At 43.5% G+C, this 9,574-nt stretch overlaps 1 pseudogene; it reads right to left on the bottom strand.

The window, feature by feature from the left end:
* Positions 1–1,718, bottom strand: LOC107152193 (annotated as a pseudogene).
* Positions 1,719–9,574: the final 7,856 nt, after the last annotated feature.

Here is a 9,574-nt window from a genome sequence, read left to right as displayed (position 1 = left end):
CAGATTAATTCATTCTGACCCCTCTGAATTTCAAGACTGATATATGGAAAGTTTCCGACCTGGAGTCTCAGGACCCCTGCTGGGGGAGTGCAGGGTGCCTGGCACAGCTCTCACTGTACTTTAGAAATGAAAAAGAGTTATGTTAGAAAAGGTTAAAGAGCTCATCTGGTTGGCAAAAGGCAGACCAGGCTCCCCTGCTGCAGATGACAGGTGGGACAGAGTGGCACCATAGTGAGGCCGGGTGCTACCCTGCACACCTAGCTGTCCTCCTCATCCTCCATGAGGGCTGGCTTCTTCCTCATGTCCAGTGCAGACACTGGGCCAGGCTCTTGAACCAGTCGCTCACCTGGTCCCGCACACAAATGGAGGGCAGCAGGTGGCAGGAGGTGGTGACGGTGATGCTGTTTCCATGGCAGACTTCCTGAGGCTTCCATCCATCCAAGGACACCCATGCAGTGTTCCTGGCTTCTGGTGACACCATGATCTTCAGCTCGACCCCTGCAGGGACCACCTTGGGCCAGAAGGACGGCAAGTGTGAGCAGATGGATGTGAGCATAATGGCTGGCACTTTGGGGTAGATCATGGAGGCTCCCGCTGCAGCTGCATAAACTATGCCGCTGGTCCGGGTGGACGCAATCACTGCATTGCCCTGCACTGTGGTCATGAGGTGTCCGTCCAGGTAGACAACCACGTTGGACAGGTATGAGGAGGGACCTCTATCAGTCATCACTTTGTTCAACACCTGGTACTGCACGGCCTGCTTCCCAATCTCTGTGTCCAGGCCTAGGGCTGGCAGGCCATTCTCACTGAGCCCATTGTGGGTGGTCCTCTTCTTGCCTCTGAGCTCCTTCGCCACCCTGACCCTCAGCCCACTCCGAAGAACAATAGCTGCATTCCCTACTATCACCTGGGTTCCTTGGGACTGAAAGTTCTTGAGGTTGAACAGGGTCAGGAAGCTCAGGGAGCCTAGGTAGAACACCATGACTGGAGGCACTCTCCCTGGAAGAGCGAGGAGGCACAGAGCAGGATCCCGTCACCCCCAGGCAGATGATGAAGTTGACCTGGTTGGAGATGTCATAATAATCTTCCCAGAAAGTGCAGAACCTCTTCTTCAGGGACCCAAAGTTTCGTCACTCACTATAGCAAGGTCTTCCAGCACCTTCTTTTCCATGTACATGATCATGTTGTTCTCCTCCAGGAGTTACACGCACAGCTTTTTGAAGGGCTGCAGCAGACTGGCGTCAGGGACCTTCCTAATGACAAGCATGCACTTTGGAGATTTGTTGCATGTCAACCTCAGGTTGGCAGGGTCCTGAATGTGTCTGATAGTCTGGGGGGTCCACAGCTCACAGGCCTTTGGTCCAAACGTGGTCACTGGGCAGGGCTCATGGAGAGAGCGCATCCTCCTGAACTCCTTGGTGCTGCCCCAGGCAGGCAAGGCCGACAGGCTTCGAGACTTGGTGCTACCCAGAACAGGGTGGCTGTAGCTCCAGGTGTCATCCCCATGACATGCCGAACAGCAGTACAAGGCCACATCTGGGCCCAACTCCTTACTCACAATCATTTTTTCTGTTCCATTTCCATAGTTGATAAATGAGAACTTCTGCCAGAAAAGCAGACTCCATCCACTGCTGCGCACCCACAGTATGTCTACATGTTGGGGGCAAGCCCGTGGGCCCCACTGCCCTTGGGCAGGTGCCATCGAGCAGCACTTAATAATGCAATTTTTAATTTTTAAAAAAGATCAAAATGCTTCTGGGCACAGTGGTACATATCTCTAATCTCAGGTAATTGGAGTCTGAGGCAGGAGGATCACAAATTCAAGACCAGCCTGGACAACTTAGCAAGACCCCTTCTCAAAAAATATAAATAAATAAATAAACTAAAAGGGCTGGGGATGTAGCTCAGAGGTAGAATTATCCTGGTTCAATACCCAGTATCAAAAAAGAAATCTAAATACATACCAATCAAAATAATTTACGATATTACAAACAAAAGGACAGTTGATTCAACAGATGGAAGAACAAGAATTTATATAACTGAACATTCAATCATTATAAGCTCTCTTAACAAAAAGAAGACAGGGAGTGACCTCAGCAAGATGGCAGACTAGGACTTCCCAGTGCTTTTTTTCTCCTCTGTGTACAAAAGTACAGATAAGAAGAGCTAAGGAATCAAATGAGAAGTTACAGCACATGCCTGGAGCATAGGAATAAGAAGAGACTCATTAAAGATAGTAGGAAGCACAGATTCACATTATCTGGGTCACTCTTTCCCCACGACCAAGCAGGCCTTGTCCTCCACATGGGGGAAAAGAAAGTTAGCTGATTACTGGACTTTGCCACCATCCCAGCACTAGACCTGCCCTAGTGAACACCAGTGACAGGTCAGCCCCTGTTTCCCCAGGCACAGGGTTAGATCCAGGCCAGCAGTAACAACATCCCAACCCTAGACCCATCCTGGGCTTCAGACCTAACCCAGGCTCCATCCAGCCCCTATAGAGTCAAGCTCAAGGCTCATCCCAGCAATAGGTTGTCTCCTGCAGCCCTAGCCAGGAAGCCCACTGCTGTACCAGGACGGCCCTTACAACATCAGGCTTCAGACCAGATCCAGACTCCAGACCCACCCGCATAAAAACAGGCACAGGAATTGCCCCAAGAGACTCCAGCATCATATCAGCACCTATACCAGCCTATGCCAACACCAGACCAGCCCCAGCAGACTCAAGCTCAAGGCCGCCTCAGTGTCTGAACAGCCCCCATGAATCCAGGTGTCCCTATGGATATAGGCTCTGGGCCCTCATCCTCACTAGGACCCAGTGAACTGGCCAACTGAAATGGACCGTGGTGCTAGGCCTGCCACCATAAACTCAAGTGCAAGTCTCACTGCACAGACTTAGGCCAGGCCCATCCACCACTGGCCAGACACCAGGCCTGAGGACTCCAGCAGCAAGCCCACATTAGACCCTACCATGTAGCCAGCTTAGAATCTGAAGACAGGCTGACTGATAAAGGGCTTTTCTGGTCAAGGTCAACCTATAAAGACTGAATGAGTAGCTATTTCAACAAATGCACAGACACCAACACAGACTACAGGATCACAAATAACCAAAGATGATGACATCACTAGGGGAACAAAATAAAACATCAGTAACAGACCCTAAAGAAACTCACAACAATTCCAAATAATTATCATAAAGAAGCTCAGTGAACTACAAAAGAACACAGATGGTAACTAAATAACATCAAGAAAATAACACAGGGACAAACTAGAAGTTTAACAAAGAGATAGAAACAAACAACACAACCACTCAATAGCAAGAAAACAAACCAATTTTTAAAATGAGCTAAAGACCTGAATAGATATTTCTCAAAAGAAGACATGCAAATATCCAACAGGTGTGTGAAAAATGCTCAATATCACTAATCATCAGAGAAATGCAAATTAAAAACCATGTGATATTAACTCCTGTTAAAATGTCTATTATCAAAAAGACAAAAGATAAATGTTGACAAGGATGTGAAGAAGAGGAGATCCTTATTCACTCTTGATGGGAATGTAAATTTGTATAGCCATTATGGAAAACAACATGGAGCTTGCTGAAAAAATTTAAAAATAGAACTGTGATATGCTCCAGCTTCTGAGGAAATATCCAAAGGAAATGAGTATCCTGAAAAGATACTTGCACTCCCATGTTTATTGCAGAATTATTTGCAAAATACTGAACCCACCTAAGTGTCCATCAACATATAAATGAACAAAGAAAATGTGCACATACACTGGAATATTAATCCACCTTAAAAAAGAAGGAAACCGTGCCCATTGTGACAACAGGGATGACTTTAAAGGACACTATGTTAAGTGAAATAAGCCAGGCACAGAAAGATGAGTATTATATGACGTTACGCCTAGGTGGAACCTAAAAGGCAGGGAGTAGAATGATGGCTTCCAGGGACAGAAGCATGAGAGAAGTGGGGAGATAACAGTAAAAGGGTACAAATGTTCAGTTTCAAGGTGAATATGTCTTGAGGAATTAACGTAGTGCCTAGTGACTACGGTTAATAATCCTGTGTTAGTTACTTGAAATTTACTAAGTGTCCCTACCACACACACAAACACAAAGTGTATAACTAATGATGGACCTGTGATTAATTTGATTAGAAATGACCCCTATGCAATGTGCAATGTACATCAAATCACCACATTGCATCCTGAATATATGATTCTTACTTGCTGGAAAAAATAGAAATAAAGCCATGAACTTTTACTATTTAAAAAAAAAAAAAAGACTGAATCAAGCTGAGCATGGTGATACATGCCTATAGTCTCACCTCCTTGTGGCTGAGGTGAGAGGATCACTTGGACCCATGAGTTGGAGACTAGCCTGGGCAACATAAGAGACCCCTTTCACGGGGAAAAAAAAAAAAAAAGTGAATCTAACAAAAAATTTACTGGACTCTTAAATAGGAAAAATTTGATATTTTTAAATGATCCTCATAACTGGGTGTATAGTAGTCATAAATTGAGGGTCCCTGTTATGAGAGCTTCTTCTCTGAATGGTTTGAATCAGTTCAGTTCAATTGACTTAAACTATTCAACAAATGTGTGTGTGTTCAAGCCATTATTACAGCATTTTTCAATTCTGTTTTGTCTTATTCCGTTTTGTTTTATGGTACTGGGAATTGAACCCAGGGTGCCAAATCCCACTCCTTTTTGTTTAGTTAGTTATTTTAATTTTGAGACAGGGTCTCATTAAGTTGCTAAGGCTGGCCTGGAACTCACAATCCTCCTGCCTCAGCCTCCACAGTTGCTGGGATCACAGGGGCGCACCACTGTGCCCAGCTACAACATTATTCTTATTGGCAAAATCCTGGGCTATTCCTTCAACAGGAAATTCAATGGATAATACATTATATCATCGCACAATGATGCATCTCACAATAATGAAAATGAACAAACCACAGCTATATAGAAATATCTGGGTGGATCTCAAAAACATAAAATGGTGAACCAAAGAAGTAAGACCAAAAACAGACTACATAGTACATCATTCCATTTATATAAATTCAAAAGCATGAAAACCTAAAATAAATGTTAAGGAAGGGATACTGGTTATTTAGCTTATAAAGAAGAGGAGTGATTAGCAGAATGGGACAAAGGACAGCTTCAGGAGCAAGCAATGCTCTACATTTTGATCCAAAAAATGATCACAGGTGTTGCTTTGTAAAAATTCATTGGAAAATGTGCTTATGTTTTATGCATTTTTTCTGCATATGTCTTATAATTCACTGATTTTAAGAAATAGTTTTGAATATACATAATGAGATATCATCACGCCACCATAATATCTATAGTTCTGATATCCAAAAGACTCTGGCAACACAAAGCTTTTTTAAAAGCCTGCAGCAAACTCATTTAGAAACAAAACCTGATCTAAGTTGATATGATAATTCTAAACTTTAGTAGGCCTACTTAATTTATTCTGTGGTAGACATGCTGTGTGTCTGGTTAACAGAGAGTTCTGTTCAACCTAGCGGAAGAATCATAGATGATACACACACAAACCATTTAAAATTCAAAAGTCCTGCTGGGTGCTACAATCCAAGCAACTTGAGAGTCTGAGGCAGGAGGATTGAAAGCTGGAGTCCAGCCTGGCCCATGTAGTAAGACTTTGTCTGAAAATAGAAAATAAAAAATGCTGGGGATGTAGCTCATGGATAAAGCATCATTGGGTTCAATTTCCAGATTCAAGGAAGGAAGAGAGAAAAGGAGGGAGGGAGAAAGAAAAAAAAAGAGAGAGAGAAAGGAAAAATTCCAAAGTCCAGAAACCCACAATACAGCTTGTATTGGGACGCTAATGGCCTGAACCAGACATCAATAAACAACACTGCTCCACAGCAACATGAGTTAGCATGAACCGACTTCAAACATATAATACTGACAAAAATAAGAAAATTATTTTTTAAAAAAAGAGTTTCACAGAAAGGACAAAACATGCTAAAAAATGCATAGCCATATGAAATAATGGGCATGGTAATTTGTTTCACTACTACATGATAATTTGTTTTACTATCTGTATGTCTCCCATATCTTGTGCTAAAAACTTTAAATATACACAATAAAATTTATTTTAAAAACAAAAGTGCATACCCAGACAATATAATATTTAGTTAGATATGTGTATGTGATAAAAATATGAAGAAAACTAAAGGAATAATCACAGTAATTGTTTCCTTTAAGGGGAGAGGAACAGGAATGAGGAATGTTATCAGAGAAAGGCAAAGAAGGGGTTTCTAAGTGATAGAAATCAATCATTCTATCTTACTGACCTTCTGAGAGGTGAGAACATGGACATTCATTTTATTTTCGTTCTCTAAACAGCAAGATATGTTTAGACCTTCTTTCGTATGTAAGGCAGATTTTACAACAAAGATCAACAAATATATCCATGGATTCCCAGATAAGCACCTGTGCCTTCCGTAAGTTCTGCATATTGGTAATTCTTTGGCTCCATCAGATCATTAAAAAAAAAAGACTGTGACTTCTACAGGACATGTGAAGCTCATGACTATGAAAGCCCATCTATTTCAGTATTTCTTTTTACTTGTTGTTTTGGCTTAGATGTGAAATGCCCCAAAACTCATGTGTGAGATAATGCAAGAAAGTTCAAAGGTGAAATGATAAAAGAGAGTTGTAACCTAACCAATGGCTTAATTCACTGATATGGATTTCCTGGGTGGTAACTAAAGGCAGGAAGAGTAGAACTGGAGGAAGTCGGTCATTGGGTCATGCCTTTGGGTTTTACATTTTGTCCCTAAGGAGTGGAGCGCACTTGCTGCTTCCTTGTTGTTGTGTCCTGAGTTGCTGTCCTCAGCCATGCCCTTCTGCTATGAGTTCTGCCTCACCCTGGGGCCAGAGCAAGGGAGTTGGTCATCTATGGACTGAGACCTCTAAAACCATGAGCCCCAAATAAACTTTTCCTCCTTTACATTGTTCCTGTCAGGTCTTTTGGTCACAGCAGCATAAAAACTGACAAAAACACTGTCTACTTGGAAGGTACTGTGTTTCACCCAAGAGGATTGGACTCTACTTAGAAAGTATGAACTCCAAGACCAGGACAGGCCCTGTTCAGCGTCAGGGCTAATTATGATGAAACCAATTTGAATCTCACCCAGGGGAAGTAGCAGGAGCAGTGGCAGCTCTGGATACTCTGAATGGAGGCATCACTGACACTGCTGAAACTCTGGAGGCCACAGTCCAGAGAGGACAGCTGGGAAGTTGGACAATTGCCCTATCGTTAACTAGCAGGTCTGGGATACAGTCCCAGGAGACACAGTGTGCAGAAAGTCAGCAGCTTTTCCTAGATCCTGTGTCTAAGGCCTCCTGCCCTGAGTCTTCAGAATGTGCAGAAAGGAACTTGTGGCTCCCATGATGCCTTCTTGGAGAGACAAAGAAGCAGAGAACCCAATCTCTTCAGTGATGGGACCAGGGACAGAGCTTGGCCAGAGTCTCTAAGCATGGAGGCACAAGACTGGAAAGATAGCAGAGTCTACCTAAGGTGCACACACACACTCAAACACACACACACCTTACAGCTCCTCCCTTTTTCCTTTTCCCCCTCCTCTTCCTTTCTCCCTCTCAACCAGTCATTTTCTGATTCTTCTTATCAATGAGGGTCACTTACCTCTAGTGCTCATCAGGCCCTTGATGGTCCAACCTGTGATCATTAAGGAGAACAGGACTCAGAACAACTTCCCCAGGCTCCAGCAATGTCAGAACACAGGACCCGCACAGTAACAAAACCTGCGGACATGAGAACTTTGTAAATTGAATGGCCCTTTGTCAGGAAAGAGCATCTTATTTTCATTTGCATCATCAACCCTACCCCCACAGCATCCGTCACAACATGAGGCCATGAGTCCCCGGTGGGCATTGTTCCCAGAATCACTCTCAGCCACCACCCTAAGTCAACACCACACTCTCCCCCTTCATATGCACTTACAATTTATCAAACTCTTTACATCCTTTCTTTTAAACCATCAAATAACTGCTTAAAATGTACTTTTTATCACTGCCATAGTTAATGATATTGGGGATTGAATAATCAAGTCATCTGACGAGTTTACCCAGGGTTTCCAGATTTCAAAAATGCTTTGCCACAGACAGGTGGGAGTGCAATCATAATCACCCAAGGTTAGTGACATCAGTGATATTGATGACTCTTCATCTCACATCACCCAATTCACAAGACCCTCTCCCATCAGGTAGTGACCAGAATCAATGGCCCTCTTCATTTACTAACAACACTGGCAAATATGTAAACAGATGGAGGATACCAGAAAGAGAAGGTGACCTTCTCAAAGTCACAGGGAGAGTAAAAAGTGAGGAAATCCTGTCCCATTCGAGAGGGCACATTATCCTTGTAATCATCACACTAAGCAGGTATGAGATGAGCTGCTGCCACTGCATATTCCATCTCTTCCTCCTACTAATAATCAGGAACCTTGGAATTGCTCATTTCTACCGTATGTCATGGTTCACAAAGAAATTTTTCAAGTGATTCCAGCCAGCCCGTGACCCCTCAGTACATCCACCAGGCAGGATGATTATCTGCTTCTATTTACCAGTAAAGTGAGGCTCAAAGGGGGCTAATATTTACAAAAGTGAAAAAAGGTGAGAAACTGAGCTGTAAAGCCTGCTGTCTACACAAGCGAGGCACTGTGGGTCCCAGGCTCAGATGCATCATCTGCTACTGCGCTGGGAGTAATGATGACTCCCACATTGAAGGAGTGCCTTTAACATGCTATCTCACGATGACTTCAGTGACTCTATGAAGCTGGTACACACTGCACAGACAAAAAATGGAAGTTCAGGGAGACAAGTGACTGCCCAAGAAGTCAGAGAAAAAAGAAAGAGAAAAGATTCCCAGCACTCTAGACCTTAAAGCCCATGATCCTGAAACTGATGCTGCAGCTGATACTGTTGATGACAAAAATGAAACAATGTGCCCTGTAATGACAAAGGACTATTCCATTTATGATGTTCTAACATCCATGTTAACTCATTGGAAAGTTCCTTGAAGACAAAAGGGCAGAGCACTCTTAGTATACCAGGGATTAATCCCAAGGGCACTTAACCACGGAGCCATATCCCTAGTCCTAGTTTCCCCCTCTCCTCTTTTTGTGTATTTTATTTAGAGACAGGGTCTCACTCAGTTGCTTACAGCCTCGCTAAGTTGCTGAGTCTGGCTTTGAACTCATGATCCTCCTGCCTCGGCCTTCCAAGCTGCTGGGATTACAGGTGTGCACCATGGTGCCCAGCTTCACTTCCTTTAAATGCACACTCACATATATAGGTGCACCTCGAATCACCCACTAAATCCTAGAATTACATGAACCCAAAACAAGCTCCACAACATAGAGATTGAAAAAAGTTGCTGTAAAATATACAAAGGAATTAAAGCTTAGAGAGGTTCACTCCAGCTGAAATCCAGCTCAGCCTCATTCAGACACATGGGGGTCAACTTGCCTGATCACAGGAACCTAGATACCAACACCCCCAAGGTGATGCCTGA

This window comes from Marmota marmota, unplaced genomic scaffold (genome assembly GCF_001458135.2).
Source record: "Marmota marmota marmota unplaced genomic scaffold, marMar, whole genome shotgun sequence".
Taxonomy (NCBI): Eukaryota; Metazoa; Chordata; class Mammalia; order Rodentia; family Sciuridae; genus Marmota; species Marmota marmota.
Note: the sequence above shows the minus strand (reverse complement) of the source record. Positions and strands in the feature narration are given on the sequence as shown.